The 17,461-nt window shown below is 37.3% G+C and overlaps 1 long non-coding RNA gene across 1 annotated transcript in view; it reads left to right on the forward strand.

Annotated features, from left to right (window-relative positions):
- Nucleotides 1–3,818: 3,818 nt before the first annotated feature.
- Nucleotides 3,819–17,461, forward strand: part of LOC309652994 — a 91,734-nt gene continuing 78,091 nt past the window's right edge. The window contains exon 1 of the long non-coding RNA XR_014258959.1: nt 3,819–6,602. This is a non-coding gene — a long non-coding RNA (uncharacterized lncRNA). The remainder of the gene's footprint in view (nt 6,603–17,461) is intronic.

The following is a 17,461-nucleotide window of genomic DNA, read 5'->3' on the forward strand; positions in this document are numbered from 1 at the left end:
TTTAATCGTCCTCAGTCAACATTTAGTCTGTTGATGACTTCTGGTATTGAACTGAATAAAGTAATTGGCAGGGATGTGTCAAAGATGGAAAAGGAACAGAGTTTAATTGCAGAGGTTTCCGAACTATGTTCCAGGCATAGTTTTCCAAGGCCTTTTCACGAGTTTGGTTTGAGGGGCAAAGTTTGATTCAAGAGCATTCTGAGGTTGCAAGGGCAGTTATTAAAAACTGTTACCACTTGCAATTACTTTTCTGAGTCAGGATTTTCTCAGTACTATACTGTGTAATAAAATAAAGAAAAATTGGATGCCGAGACTGATTTGTTGGCATCCATAATCCCCAATTTCAGAATTTTCAAAAATCTCATTTTTGTCTTTGATTGATGTTATAAATAAATGCGGCACAAAATACCCATAAATAATTTTATACTAATAAAATGCCGCCTTTATCAGTTACGTATACTGAGGTTACATAAGATTTGGTTCAGAGGAAAAATGGTTCCACTGTTTAAAATTGCTTGAAAACCATTGATAACATAGAGAACTCTGGCCTGGGAAAATTAAGACTCTGTTTCACATCCATACTCCACCAGTGATGAGCTCAGTGACGCTGAGAAAATCATTTAAAACTTTTGGACTTTAGCTTAAATCTATGAAGAGAAAACTGAATTCGTATCTTTTTGAAAGAGCAAGAAAACAAACAAAAATAACCTATGTGAGGATTAAGAATCCCAGGAGATAGCTGAATGTTTAAAAAGGTTGGTGCAAAGAAATGTCTAGTTTGTGACAGATGTGGAGGAATAATCTTTTGACTGTCTCAGATTCATCTCCTGCAGCTGTACGGTACTTACCAGTTCTTTATCTTAGCCAATGGCCCTGCTTACCGTATTGCTCAGAAAAATAAAGGGGCCAGTGCAGAAAATTCATGATTACCCAAGGCTGCCATTGTACGGTATATTCTCTTTCTATCTGCAAGGACCTTGAAGTTGACTTTCACTAGATGCTGGACATACCTGGTAAGATTTTCACACATCCCAGGTTTGTAAATACCTCTCATCTATAGCACGCACTTTTCCTAGTAAAATTCAGACTCCTCATGAGAGTGACTGCTTGAGCCATCTTGAGCAGAAAATAATAGCTTCATAAGCATTCAGATACCTCCACAGCCTACCGGTACTTGCCCAGTAAGCAGCCTTGATTCCAAATTCCTGCCTTCTACAAATTATGTTACTACGTATTATCTCGGTCCTGCAGAAGCGTTCTAGAAGTGTCGAAACCTTCGATACTAAATCCTAGACTGCAGAGAGTCTTCTGGGTAGGCAGTACCACTTGGTGTTGAAGGCTCAGACTCCAGATTTTGAAAGACTCCAAGCTGAAGGCCAGCTTTCCCGCTTACTGCCCAGGTATCTGTGGGCAAGCTAGTGGACCTCAGGTTCATCCACCGTAAGGTGGGAATAGTAAAGTTCTAGGTCCAAAATAAGATTCTAGCTAAATAGCTAAAATCTATAGGCTGAATAATTGATATATTAAATAACAATGTTTTTCAAGTGACCAATTAGCCTAACCTACTAAATTCATCAACCTACCTAAAACTTATGTCCCTGTATTAAATCTTTATAAAGCTCACTGCATTTAATACTGAATGGCTGGTCCTAACAGCTTTGGGAGATTTCTGTGAAGTTTTTTTTACTTGACTAATTCTCATTTTGTCTTTGTAGCAGCATTTTAAAGAATAGTCAATTTGTTGCAAACTAAGACTGATACAGTGGTTTGATATTTTTACAAATATATTTAATAATCAGAAAAGTACTTTTCATTATACAGAATTGCAGAAGTTCAAGTGGGACGTTTTTTCTCAGTTTCTATCGAATTCCTTGGATCCTCTGGTGTGCCATTTTCTCTTGCAACCCTCTTCTAGCATTTTTAGGACCTTTTTTTTCCATCCAATTTTCAAGTAGCAAATCAAGTTGTATTTGGACTTTTGGAGAGCAGATATTTGGCCAACTGATTTTCAGCGCATTGGGCTCCTTCTGTTAAGCTCCACAAATACTTCTCGAGTGGCTATGGTGTGCTGACCTTGGCTCTGGTTATCCTGTGAGGACAGGACATACAGGGTCCTGCTCTCGAATTTTCCATTCTAGTGGAGGAGAGCAATGATAAACAAAAGATGAAAACTGTTATGAAGAAAACAGAACAGGTTGTCAGAATAGACAGTGCTACCGTGCTGACGCTGGAGAAAGCTTCTAGAAGGTGAGGATGCTGAGCTCAGGAGATTGCCTTCGTTGGGAGGGGTAGTTCTGAACCATTGGCCAGGAAAAGATTGATGGGGTAATAGGAGAACCCAAAGTAGTGGCCAAAGACAATCCTGACTTGCTTTGTTATTGTGGTTGAGGTGTGTGCAGCCTAAATGCATCTCCTTTCATTGTAGAATGCTTAGTTTACCATATGACCATTCACATTGACTGGATATTTGTGGTTGTGTTATTTTTCCCTCTTCTGCCCTATAAATATTGCCTGTAGTCAGGAACACAGCAGCACTAGGGGAACAAAAGATATATGTATATACAAAACAATCAATCAAGCTGGACAGTTTTGGCAAAAGGTTTCCAGAATACACTTTCATTGATATAGTTTTAAACTGCTGTAGCAGCGTTTTAGTGCCTGATTAATGGGTTCATTTACTTCAAAGCCTGCTTCAAACCATAACCTCTTTGAAAAAAAAAAATTGAAAAGAAGCTTCAGAGCAGCTCGTCAGCATTTCATTTACAAAACTTTCTTGTACTAATCTTCACTCTAAAACTTCAGTGGCTACTGATGATATAGGGACTTAAATAGGAAAAAGCCTTTTATTTCAGTGCAAAATACATATATCCTGCCTGCAGAATAAAATGAAAAATGAGAGAGAAAACATACCATTAGTCACTTGGAAAATATAGGTGGGGGATGACATGGAATCACGTTTGCTCCTCAGGGTAAAACTTGGCTTCCAAATAAATCACAAGAAGGCTGAAGAGTCACATGGGAGTTGATCAGATGGAGCGTTAAGTCAGCGTCTCCAGAGAAGGTCAGTGCAGCTTTGGTGCTGTTTGAGGGTCTTTGAGGGATTTTAATAGCACCACCTGTAAGCTTTATCTCAGCAGGTTGGAAACCTGCCTGAACGTCTGTGTCACCTGGGAAGCTTGTTAAAAACAGATTTTTGGGCCCTATCTCAGATCAATGGGTCACAGTCTCCAGAGTAGGGACAATAAAGACGTAAATACTTTCCAGGTGATTCTGATGCAGTGGGAATACAAGCCTTATATTTAGAAATAGTCATTGCACATCAAGAGACAAAACCAAATCCTTACCAGAAAATTCTAGAAGAATAGTTTGCAAATTGTGTTTTCACAGAAGGATAACAGGGGTCAACTGAGCTGCTAGCAGTGAGGGTGGGCGTAGTAAGAGGCCAAACAGCAAGGGCTCTGAAGCCTCTGGCCCTGCTTCAACAGAACAATTCCATTTTTATATGTCTTAAACTGTATTTTTAAAAATGTTGAATTATTCTGATCTTGTACGTAGTAGTATTAAGGTAATATGCACTCAGGCAAGTTGTGTATAAGACAGACGGTAGCAGAAGAGCTGTGGGATATTGTAAAGCGAGGCCCGACAAAGAGATTTCAGGCTGGATTGAAGTCCTAGCAAACAGAAGTGTTGTGGTTTCTCATTTTCACATCACTGTTTTCCCTCTGGTTGTCCAAAGCTCTGCTCTCTGCTGGGAGGGTCTGATAATTAAACTAAGCTCTTGACAGGGCAATTGTCCACATGGATGGCATGCTTGGCAAAAAGCAGGATAATGATTATAGCTCCTTGGTGTAGGGGTGAAGTGGGGGGTTCTCCTGTACCTTGTTGGATAGTTTTGGGGGCTGGCTTAGCTTCCTTATGGCTCCCTGGTTCTGGCAATGGGTGGTTCTTGCTTGACCAGAGGCCGTGATATTTCTCCAGTGCTGGCTCAGCTCCTTTCTTCGCAGTGACTTGAAGAGTCCAGTCCTCTCACCCCTTTCCCAACCAGCCTGGCTCCTGGGTAATGTTTCCCTCTTTTTCTCCTTTGCCTGGGCAGCCCTTGTCTTATCCTCAGAATGGACAATCTGGCCTCTTCTCCATTCTCTATTGACTAAGGCGTAAACTTGATGTTTTGTTTCTTCAAGGTTTGCCTTTTGCCTTTTAAATTTTTTTATTGTAGTATAGTTGATTTACAATGTTGTACCAATCTCTCCTGTACAGCAGTGACTCAATTATACACATACAGGCATTTTTTTTCATATTCTTTTCCATTATGGTTTATCACAGGGTATTGAATTTAGTTCCCTGTGCTGTACAGTAGGACCTTGTTGTTCATCCATCCTGTGTATAATAGTTTACATCCGCTAAGCCCACACTCCCGGTCCTTCCCTCCCCCCATCTCCCTTGGCACAAGGTTTGCCTTCTGAATTCCGAAATTCCAAGCTCTTGCTTATCAAACATTTTGAATTTCAAGACAATGTCTCTGTCATGAGTTTCAAAACCAAAAATGTGGCTGAATTCCCTGCATTTGACTGTGTTCGATCTCCCCAAAGCCTCAGTGGCCATGGTATATTTTTATTGGGTGGAGGGGTAGGGAGTGATGATTAAGTAAAAAAAAAAAAAAAAAAAGAAATCAATTTCTTAGAATGAACGACCTATTGGTTTGGTTTATTCATCAAAATATTACCCTATTGTGATATGGACCGCAGATTGAAGACAGAAGAAATATTTTGATAATGCAGTAATAACATTTCTTAAAGCCAGTAATAATAATAATAAAACTATAGAACAAATGAGAGTGCCCTGGTGTTGAGGATTTTGAAATGAAGAGACGTTTTATGAATGAAACTTTGGATGCGTTGAACGGTAAGGCCAGAGTCATTATACCGGGTCCTGGTGTTAGAGTAAGGAAGAAAGCCATGTATGAAAATTCCGGGTTGATCCAAGAATCAGAAAGAACTGTTACTTATGCGTGGACCACATGTGCATATGCAATGATATATATACAGTATGCACATACTAAAGACGGACAACATGATGGCTATTCTCAGTCATTGACTTCTGGCTACAGTAGGAGGAAAGATAAGCAAATCTATTTTAAAGTTTTTTTAAAAAAAATTAATTAATTAATTAATTTATTTTTGGCTGTGTTGGGTCTTCATTTCTGTGTGAGAGCTTTCTCTAGTTGTGGCGAGTGGGGGCCACTCTTCATCGCGGTGCGCGGGCCTCTCACTATCGCGGCCTCTCTTGTTGTGGAGCACGGGCTCCAGATGCGCAGGCTCAGCAGTTGTGGCTCACGGGCCTAGTTGCTCTGCGGCATGTGGGATCTTCCCGGACCAGGGCTCGAACCCGTGTCCCCTGCATTGGCAGGCAGATTCTCAACCACTGCGCCACCAGGGAAGCCCAGCAAATCTATTTTATTGTCTTGCCTCTTTATGGATACATTTCCATCCATAGGAAAATTGTTATTTAAGTAAGGCTTTATGCCATGGTCAGAAGTATTAGCTTTAAAAATGTTTTGAGCACTTGCCAGGGAGTATAATTTTGAGTTCAGTGCCGTACAATACCTTTTAATAGCTTGTCCAAGAGCAACAATATCTGTAGAAGATTATCTGAAAGACATGGAATCCATTCATTTCTCTCAGTAATTCTCAATGGGGCTGCAGTTGTCATTTGGGACATTAGAATTCTTTATTGTGTGTGACTTTCCTATGCACTGTAGTATGTTAAAATCCCCAGACCTTGTTCAGCAAGTGGTGCCCACCTCCCATCATTTTAACAATTAACAATTGCCCACCCATAGTTCCAAAGCCATACCACCCCTGGCTAGGTATCACTGCTAGAAAATCTAAAATACACTAATTGACAACCCAGAGAACTGAGTACCCGAATCAATTATATAGGCAACTCAATAGAATCCTAGCTAGTATTAATTTTTTTTAAAAAAATCATAGCTCTACAGAACTTTTCACTGGATATATATATATTTTAAATTTTATTGAAGTATAGTTGATTTACAATGTGTTAATTTCTGCTGTACAGCAAAGTGATTCAGTAATACACACATATATATATATATATATATATTCTTTATCATATTCTTTTCCATTATGGTTTATCACAGGATATTGAATATAGTTCCCTGTGCTATGCAGTACGACCTTGTTGTTCATCCATCCTGTATATAATAGTTTGCATCTGCCCATATGCATATTTTTATCAGTAGAATTAATCTCTGATCTTTCTGAGACAGAATTGGGGGATATTTAGTCCTCTGGTCTCAGCAGTAGTGCTTTTTGTGAGCAAATGCTTTCTTTTTTCCTTGTACATTCTATGAAACTTGAAATTGCATCCATATTCCTGTTGGCAGTTGGCAAGCTCGGAGCCAAAAGTATTGGTCTACCTCTGGCATGAATGCCATTGTGTTCCAACCTTATTAATGGCTTCCTGTTAGTTTCCTGTGATTAGTTACCTTTTGGCTCATATGTTTTTTACTTTTAATGGGCCTTTATTTTGCTACTTTACAGGAACATTTGTAAATGGCTTGAAGTCCTTTTTGGATCAAGGTAAGATAAAAATGTGTACATATATTCACCTATATAATATAGTTCATGGTGTGTGAAACGTGTGGGATGTAAATTTAAGCATATTTGTGATAGCCAAATAATTTTACTTTCTAATCACTAGCAACAGTTGGAAATTAAGGTAAAACTTAATAGAAGAGCTAAATTAGGGAATTTAATTCTTATAACAGCACAGTTGTTTAATTTGCTAATGGTCATTTCTTGGCACATAAGCCTCATATATTAAAAATAGTGCAACTCCATGCTTGGTAGGAATCTTGTCATTCTATTGCCTCCTCTAATTATCTAAATTTGAGCAGAGTCACAAACTTAAGGGATAAAATAATTTATACTGCGGCATGTGTTTGCTAATAATGCTAGTTTATTGTTTTTACAAATTATTATTTGTATTGAAAATGAAGCGTTGGCCTCATTATTTTTAGTCACTTACAGCTCTAGAATTTCAACAGCTGAAAAGATACATTAACTTTCCCTTGGAGGTGTTTGTAAACTATTTCTATTTAAGAGGTGGGAACTTTTGTGGGAAGCAGTAACTGGGTGGAGATATGTAAAAAATTCTTCCTCATGTTGGAAGACACTCTGAGCACAGTAAGTTTTACTAATTTAATCACTATTGGCATGGAGCATAGAACAGATGAATAAAGTTGAAAATATAAAGACTCAAGCAATAATACAAGATGCTTGTGTGCTTAAATTAAATGTTCTTGACGGTCAGAATGCGTTTATTTGCAAAGATCTCTGTATCTTTGGTAGAAGACTGTTCAATGTATATTTTTTAACATCTTTATTAGAGTATAATTGCTTTACAATGGTGTGTTAGTTTCTGCTGTATAACAAAGTGAATCAGCTATACATATACATACATCCCTGTATCTCCTCCCTCTTGCGTCTCCCTCCCACCCTCCTTATCCCACCCCTCTAGGTGGTCACAAAGCACCGAGCTGATCTCCCTGTGCTATGCAGCTGCTTCCCACTAGCTATCTGTTTTACATTTGGTAGTGTATATATGTCCATGCCACTCTCTCACTTTGTCCCAGCTTACCCTTCCCCCTCCCCGTGTCCTCAAGTCCATTCCCTACGTCTGCGGAAGACTGTTCAATATTGATTTGAAAATATAATAGTTCGAACTCTATTTAAGGTCACTGAATAATAGTAAAAAAATAACCCAAACTCCGAACTTCCTTTATAGCCCAGGAAGCTAGGTGCTCAGACACAGAGGAAAGAGAAAAACAGAAAATATTTGAGCTAGAATTCAGGCAAGACTTTGACCTGATAACGTGCGTGTGTGTGCGTGCCTGTGCACGTGTGTGTGTGGACACGCACATGTGCCTGCACAGGTTTTCTCTCATTGTCCCTCCGTCTGACATTGAAATGGTGTCTTTGATTTGGACAGAAAGAAGATGCCTGAAAAATACAGCTTTGAAAACCCAAATTACAAGTTACAGGCTGTTATTAGGATGTTAGACTAGACGGTGGCAGAGGGACAAGGCAAGCAAGTCACAATGAAATTCAGAAATAAAAAGGTACGCTGCCAAGAGAGAACTCACTAAGCTGCTAGCCCTGTTTTGTTTTCCCCTAATAAAATGATTTTTGAGAGGCTCCTCAGCCAGAAAGGTAAACCATTCTCACAATTGAAAAGCGCCAGTCATCTGTAAAGCCCGAAGCCAAGACAGAAGGAAATTTGTGACAAAGAATAGGATTGTCACTTAGAAGTCAGAAGATGAGAGAGAGACAGTGGAGCTTCTGTAGCCAAGTTAATTAATTAGGGGCTTGGACTCAGCTTCTGGATTTTCCCTCTCCTGAAGCTTCCCTCCTTTCTTCCTTGCTTTGGCCTGCCTTTTCACCATTAAACAGCGGGGAAAGGAAAGGAAGGAAAGGAATATACTAACCAAGTCTGTGTTGCAACAATGGTTGGCCCAAAGCAATACAATTCAAAGGTAGAACAAAATAGTCAAGTTTTGCCTTTTATCTTTCTAGTTTAATTTTTCATAACCGGATAACGATCACTTAATCATCTGTCAATCTGGTGAATACAAGTGTAGCACTTGTGTGTGCAGGCGTGGGTATGGAGCCTGGCTGGGATGTCTGCAAGTTGAATTGACCTATTTTCTTAGAAATAGGGACAGCTGGTGAAGCAGAATCTATCAACGTGGGGCTGATACACAGATTGCTCCGTTGGACAGATGTATCTGTGTATATGGACTTTAGAATGGGGACCATGATAAATCGTTCCACCTGTGTCGCTCACCCTGAAACATCTTTTAACATGCTATGGTAATTTTTAAATATTTTAAACTTTAAAAATTTTTTACTATTTTTAAAAACTTTTACTGGAGTATAGTTGATTTACAATGTTATGTTAGTTTCAGGTGTACAGCAAAGTGAATCAGTTATACATATACATATATCCACTCTTTTTTAGATTCTTTTTCCGTATTGGTCATTACAGAGTATTGAGTAGAGTTCCCTGTGCTATACAGCAGGTTCTTATTAGTTATCTATTTTATATATAGTGTGTATATGTCAATCCCAATTTCCCAGTTTATCCCTCCCCCCTTTATCCCCTGGTAACCATAAGTTTGTTTTCTACATCCGTGACTCTACTTCTGTTTTGTAAATAAGTTCATTTGTACCCTGTTTTATAGATTCCACATATAAGCGATCTCATATGATATTTGTCTTTCTGTGTCTGACCTACTTCACTCAGTATGACAATCTCTAAGTCCATCCATGTTGCTGCAAATGGCATTATTTTGTTCTTTTTTATGGCTAATATTCCACTGTATATATGGACCACATCTTCTTTATCCATTCCTTGTTGATGGACATTTAGGTTGCTTCCATGTCCTGGCTATTGTAAATAGTGCTGCGATGAACATTGGGCTGCATGTATCTTTTCGAATTATGGTTTTCTGTGGGTATATGCCCAGGAGTGGGATTGCTGGGTGATATGGTAGTTCTATTTTTAGATTTTTTAAGGAACCTCCATACTGTTCTCCATAGTGGCTGTACCAATTTACATTCCTACCAACAGTGTAGGAGGGTTCCCTTTTCTCCACACCCTCTCCAGCATTTACTGTTTGTAGATTTTTTGATGATGGCCATTCTGACCAGTGTGAGGTGATACCTCATTGTAGTTTTGACTTCCATTTCTCTAATAATTAGTGATGTTGAGCATTGTTTCATGTGCTTCTTGGCCATATGTATGTCTTCTTTGGAGAAATGTCTATTTAGGTCTTCTGCCCATATTTTGATTGGGTTATTTGTTTTTTTGCTATTGAGGTGCATGGGCTGTTTGTATATTTTAGAGATTAATCCCTTGTTGGTTTCTTCATTTGCAGATATTTTCTCCGATTCTGAGGGTTGTCTTTTTGTTTTGTTTGTTATTTCTTTTGCTGTGCAAAAGCATTTAAGTTTAATTAGATCCCATTTGTTTATTTTTGTTTTTATTTTCATTACTCTAGGAGGTGGATCAAAAATATCTTGCTGTGATTTATGTCAGAGACTGATCTGCCTCTGTTTTCTTCTGAGAGTTTTAGAGTGTCTGGCCTTACATTTAGGTCTTTAATCCATTTTGAGTTTATTTTTGTGTGTGGTGTTAGGGAGTGTTCTAATTTCATTCTTTTACATGTAGCTGTCCAGTTTTCCCAGCACCACTTATTGAAGAGATCGTCTTTTCTCCAGTGTGTCTTCTTGCCTCCTTTGTCATAGATTAGGTGACCATAGGTGCATGGGTTTATCTCTGGACTTTCTATCCTGTTCCACTGATCTGTATTTCTGTTTTTGTGTCAGTACCATACTGTTTTGATGACTGTAGCTTTGAAGTATAGTCTGAAGTCAGCGAGCCTGATTCCTCCAGCTCCGTTTTTCTTTCTCAAGATTGCTTTGGCTATTCGGGGTCTTTTGTGTTTCCATACAAATTTTAAGATTTTTTTTCCCTAATTCTGTGAAAAATGCCATCGGTAATTTGATAGGGATTGCATTGAATCTGTAGATTGCTTTGGGTAATATAGTCATTTTCACAATATTGATTCTTCCTATCCAAGAACAGGGTATGTCTCTCCATCTGTTTGTGTCATCTTTGATTTCTTTCATCAGTGTTTTATAGTTTTCTGAGTACAGGTCTTTTGCTTCCTTAGGTAGGTTTATTCCTAGGTATTTTATTCTTTTTGTTGTGCTGGTAAATGGAATTGTTTCCTTAATTTCTCTTTCTGATTTTTCGTTGTTAGTGTATAGGGATGCAAGAGATTTCTGTGCATTAATTTTGTACCCTGCAACCTTACCAAATTCATTGATTAGTTCTAGTAGTTTTCTGATGGCATTTTTAGGATTCTCTATGTATAGTATCACGTCATCTGCAAACAGTGACAGTTTTACTTCTTCTTTTCCAGTTTGGATTCCTTTTATTTCTGTTTCTTCTCTGATTGCCATGGCTAGGACTTCCAAAACTATGTTGAATAAGAGTGGCGAGAGTGGACATCTTTGTCGTGTTCCTTTTCTTAGAGGAAATGCTTTCAGTTTTTCACCATTGAGAATGATGTTTGCTGTGGGTTTGTCATATATGGCCTTTATTATGTTGAGGTAGGTTCCCTCTATGCCCACTTTCTGGAGAGTTCTTATCATAAATGGGTGTTGAGCTATGGTAATTTAAAAGCGATAATGATCATTTTTAAGGTAAACTTTTAATTTTAGAGCAGTTTTAGATTTACAGAATTATTGCAAAGATAGTACAGAGAGTTCTCATATATCCCATTTCCAGTTTCACATATTAACATCTTATACTAATATGGGACATTTGTCCATTAATAAGCCAATATTGATACATTGATTATTAACTAAATTCCATACTTTATTCAGATTTCCTCAGTTTTTCTCTAATGTCCATCTTCTGTTCCAAGATCCCTCCCAGGACACCACATTACATTTAGATTCCATGTCTCCTTAGGCTCCTCGGGTTGTCATGGTTTTTCAGACTTTCCTTATTTTTGGTGACCTTGCCAGTTTTTAGGGTTCCTGGTCAGGTATTTTGTACAATGTCTGTCAATTTGAGTTTGTTTGATATTTTTCTCATGATTATACTAGGGTAATGTGTTTTTGGAAGGATGATCACAGGGGTAAAGTTCTCATCACATTATATCATAAAAGTTATATCAAAGTTCTCATCACATTATATCTTATGATATAGAAAACTATAAAACACTGATGAAAGAAATCAAAGATGACACAAACAGATGGAGAGACATACCATGTTCTTGGATAGGAAGAATCAATATTGTGAAAATGACTATACTACCCAAAGCAATCTCACTGTTGATGTTGACCTTGATCACCTGGCTGAGGGAGTGTTTGTCAGTTTTCTCCATTGTAATGTTACTCTCTTTTCCCTCCTTTTCCATACTGTCCTCTTTGGAAGAAAGTCACTGAGTAACACACCCTTAAGGAGTGAGGAGTTGTGCTCCACTCTTTAAGGGCTGTGTATCTACATAAACTATTTGGAACTCTTCTCCTTGGTAGAGTTATTGTCCCCCATTTATTTATTCAATCATTTATTTGTATCAGTGTAGATTCATAGATATTTATATTACAATTTGTGTTATAATCCAGTACTACTTTATTTTGTTCAGATTGTTCCAGTTCATTGTTGTGACTGTGGGTTTTTTGTTTGAGCACTTTTGAATGTTCTGGCACTATGAGATACTCCAGGCTCATGTAGTGGATTAGACTGATTTTTTTGAATATTGAACCAGCCTCGCACACCTGTAATAATTCCCACTTGAATGTAGTATATATAGTTATTTTTGATTTGATTTACTAATATTTTGTTGACGATTTTTGCATAATGTTAATGAGAGATACTAGTTTGTAGTTTTGCTTTCCTGTAATGTCATCTGGTCTGTAGCTTTCCTTTCATGTAATGTCATCTTGTTTTGTTATTAGGGTAATGATGGCTTCATAGAACGAGTTAGGAAGTGTTCCCTCCCTCTAGGAAATATTGGTACAATTTCTTTCTTAAATGTTTGGTAGAATTTACCAGTGAAACCATCTGGACCTGATGATTTCTCTTTTTTTGGAAGGTTATTTTATTCATTCAGTAGCTTTTTTTTTTTTTTAACATCTTTATTGGAGTATAATTGCATTACAATGGTGTGTTAGTTTCTGCTGTATAACAAAGTGAATCAGCTATACATATACATATATCCCCATATCCCCTCCCTCTTGCGTCTCCCTCCCACCCTCCCTATCCCACCCCTCTAGGTGGACACAAAGCACCGAGCTGATCTCCCTGTGCTATGCGGCTGCTTCCCACTAGCTGTCTATTTTACATTTGGTAGTCATTCACTAGCTTTTTTTTTTCTTTTTTCATTCACTTGCTTTAATGGCTAATCTAAATAGCTCTACATCTATTTTTCCTTATGTGAGTTTTGGTAGTTTGTGTGTTGGAAGGAATTGGTCCATTTCATCTGAATCATCAAATTTGTGGACACAGAGTTGTTCACAGTATTCCTATATTATCCTTTTATGTCCATGAAACAGTAGGGATGACCTCTCTTTCATTCCTAATATTGGTAACCTGTGTATTCTCTCTTTTTTTCTTGGTTAGCTTCACTAGGGGTTTATGAATTTAAAAATTTTTTTCAAAGAACTAACTTTTGGTTCTGTTGATTTTTTTAATATCTATTTTCCTGTTTTCAATTTCATTGATTTCTTCTCTGATTTTTATTATTTGTCTTCTGCTTGCTGTAGGCATAAATTGCTCTTATGTCTCTAGTTTCCTAGGGTGGAAGCTTAGGTTATTGATTTTTGATCTTTTTTCTTTTCTAATATATGCATGTAATGGTATAAATTTCTCTTTTAAACCCTGTTTTTGCTGCATCCCACAACTTTTGGTAAGTTGTATTTTCATTTTAATTCAGTTGAAAATATTTAAAAATTTCTCTTGAGACCCTTCTGTGACCCATGTCGTATTTAAAAATGTATTGTTTAATTTCCAAATATTTGAGGATTTTTCCAGCTATCTTTGTTATTGATTTCTAGTTTGATTTCACTGTGGTCTGATAACATGCTTTGTATGAACTTTATTCTTTTAAATTTGTTAAGGTATGTTTTATGGCCCAGAATGTGGTCTATCTTGGTGAATGTTCTTTGTAAGCTTGAGAAGAATGTGTACTTTGCCATTGTTTGATAGAGTCTTCTACAGATGTCAATTAGGTTATGTTGATTGACAATACCATTCAAGTCAACTATATCCTTACTGATTTTTCTGCCTACCCAATCTAGCAATTACTAATGGGGGTGGCGGGGGCTGAAGTGTCTCCAACTATAGTAGTGGATTTCTCATTTTATCCTGTCAATTCTTTTGGGTTTTGCCTCAAGTATTTTCATGTTTTATTGTTAGGTGCACACATGTTTAGGAATGTTATATCTTCTTAGAGAATTGATCCCTTTATTATTATGTGGTGCCTCTTTTTATCCCTGATATTTTTCCTTGTTCTGAAATCTGCTTGGTCTGAAATTAATAAAGCTTCTCCAACTTACTTTCATTTGATTAGTGGTAGCATGGTATATCTTTCTCTATCCCTTGGCTTTTATCCTATCATTCTCTGTTTAAAAAGTGTTTTTTTCTTTTGTAGAGAGTACATAATTGGGTCTTGTTTTGTATCTAGTATGGCAATCACTGTCTTTTAGTTGTTGCATTTAGACCATTCACATTAAAGTAATTATTAATATATTTGTGTTAATATCACATATGTTTGTAACTTTTTTGCTTATTACCAGAGGTTTCTTTTTCTTCCTTCTCTGGTTTTAATTGATCATTTTTAGAATTCAGTTTTTATCTCCTCTGTTAGTATAGCAATTATACTTGTTTAAAAAACTCTTTAGTGGCTGCCTTACAGTTTAAAATATGCATTTTTAACTAATATAAGTCCATCTTCAGATAACACTATTGCATTTCATGTGTAGTGCAGGTACCTTATAACAATGTATTCCCAATTCCTCCCTCCCATCCCTTGGGACATTGTTCATCCATATGGTATAATCACACAATACATTGTTATTATTATTACTTTAACTAGAAAGGTATATATTAGAACAATTAAGAAAAAAAATTTATTTTAGCTTCATTTATTCCTTCTATGATGCTCTTCCTTTCTTTATGTAGAGCTAAGCTTCTTTCATTTATTTATTTATTTATTTATTTATTTATTTATTTATTTATTTAACATCTTTATTGGAGTATAATTGCTTTACAATGGTGTGTTAGTTTCTGCTGTATAACAAAGTGAATCAGTTATATGTATACATATATCCCCATATCTCCTCCCTCTTGCGTCTCCCTCCCACCTTCCTTATCCCACCCCTTCTAGGTGGTCACAAAACACCGAGCTGATATCCCTGTGCTATGTGGCTGCTTCCCACTAGCTATCTATTTTACATTTGGTAGTTAAAAGATTTTCTTCAGGCAGAAGGAAAATTATTTAACATTTCTTGCAGGGCAGAATTCTCTTACTTGTTGCTGGTCTGAGACAGCCCTTATTTCTCCTTCATTTTTGAAGGATAATTTCACTGGATATATAATATCAGATTGATGATTTTTTTTCTTTCAACAATTTAAATATTTCACTCTATTCTCTTCTTGTTTTCATGGGTTCCAATGAGAAGTCAGATGTAATTTATATTTTTGTTCCTCTACAGGTGTTTTTATTCTTTAGTTTCTTTGTAAGCTTTCTCTTTGTCTTTGCTTTTCTGTAGTTTGAATATGATATACCTAGGAGGGTGTGTGTGTGTGTGTGTGTGTGTGTGTGTGTGTGTGTATGTATGTATGTATGTATGTATGTATGTATGTATTTGTATTTCTCCTGGTTGGTGTTCTCTGAGCTTCCTTGATGTGGTTTGCTGTCATAATTTTGGAAAGTTCTTTGCCGTTATTACTTTAAAAATTTATTGTGCTCTGTTCTCTTTCTTCTCCTTTTGGTATTCCAATTATACACATGCTATATCTTTTGGAATCTCCCCCAATTCTTGGATGTTTTGTTATTTTTTTAAATTATTTTTTCCTTTTGCATTTCAATTTGGGAAGTTTCTATTGACTGACCTTCAAGCTCACTGATTCCTCCACTGTTTTGAATCTACTCATGAGTCCATTGAAGGCATTATTCATTTCTGTTGCAGTGGTTTTGATTTCCAGCATTTCCTGCTGATTCTTAACATATCTCATCTGTTCTTGCATGTTGTCCGTTCTTTCCATTAGAGTCCTTATCCTCTTAGTTATAGTTATGTTTTAAATACCCTGTCAGATAAGTCCATCTGTGTCACATCTGAACCAGGTTCTGATGCTTCCTTTGTCTCTTCAGACAGGTTTTCTTACTTTTCAGCATGCCTTCTATTTTTTAAATTAGAAGTTGTATATGTTGTATTGGGTAATAGGCACTGAGGTCAAAAGGCGTGTGGGGATTTATGTTAACCTGGCTAGAAGTTGGGCTTTGTTTTCTGTTTTTTGTGGCTCTAGGTGCCAGAGGCTTCAAATTCCTCTAGTGTCTTTGCTTTTGTCTTCCCTGCTGACTTTGGACTTCCCTAAGTACTTCTTCTCAGAGAAGATGTGTGTCTTTCAGCTCTTGCAGCTGCAGTCTCCTATATTATACTGCCAGCTCTGTTGGTATGAGGACAGGGTGTGGAGGAGGTGAAGCATTTTATAATCTTCCAATGAAATCTCAGTCTTTTAGTGAACCTGTGACTCTGACCTGTGATCATCACAAGTGTTCCTTCTTATATAGTGTTCCCCCCTCCGAATTATGTGAGACAGGAACGCTAGAGAGAAGGTCTGAGACAAGGCATTGGTGAAGTCTTTTTCCCTGAAGACTAGGCCTTTGTTATGCAGAAGGCTCTGGACATATTTTACCAAGATTACTCCACTGCTCTGCCTTCCTGAGCCACGGAGGGGAATCTTTCTTGGCTCTTCATTTTGACAACCTAGTGTGGATCCTGGAGATAAAAGCCCATGAAAGTTTGGAGTCTCTCTTGACCGTAACCCCCAGGAGTTGCTCAGTCTCAGGCTAGGCCACACTCAGAATCCAGCAATCCACCAAAATTACCACGTAAGTGTTCCAACCAGTTTATGGCTCCAGTGGCTTCTATTTCAGGCAGGCAGGTTGTGGCTGTAACTCTCCTGATTTGCCTGTCTCTCCAGATTTCATCGTGATGGTTTACCTTGAAAACTCCATTCTCCGACAGGTCCCACACAAGTCATTGATTTTTAATGTGTCCAGCTTTTCCTTGTAAGGATGAGGGTTGTAAGCTCTTTACGTGCCACAGCTAAAACTGGAACTCATAATGATTATTTTTGAGAATGACATTATCACAAGTCTTAACACCTCAGAAAGGTATTTTCCTTATTTAACAGAGAAGCAAATGAGGCTTTAGTGAGGTTAAGTTGTATGTCCAAGATCCTGTGTCTGTGGGTCTAAATGGTTCTAAAATCTATATACCTTAGTTTCTTTGAAAGTAGCTAATAAACTATCAATTTATATATATATATACGTGTGTGTGTGTGTGTGTATATATATATATATATACCCTTATATATTGAAATGTTTCTCGTTCTTAAATTTGTGTCTACATTTTGGGGACCTCAGGTGTAGGGGTTGAGTAATAGTACAGAGAGTTATTAGCATTGGTTCAGGCACTTAATTTTATCAGTATATTCTTTTTGCCCGAGTTCACGCACTCATTCCCCCTCCCCCAGCCCCCACCAGGGGTAACCATTTAAAAATGGTTAATATGTATCTTTTTATTCAAGTGTGTGCTTTTTTAAAATTTAATTTTACTTATTTTTTTATACAGCA

The sequence above is a fragment of the Balaenoptera physalus genome (assembly GCF_965194825.1).
Source record: "Balaenoptera physalus genome assembly, chromosome: X".
NCBI lineage: Eukaryota > Metazoa > Chordata > Mammalia > Artiodactyla > Balaenopteridae > Balaenoptera > Balaenoptera physalus.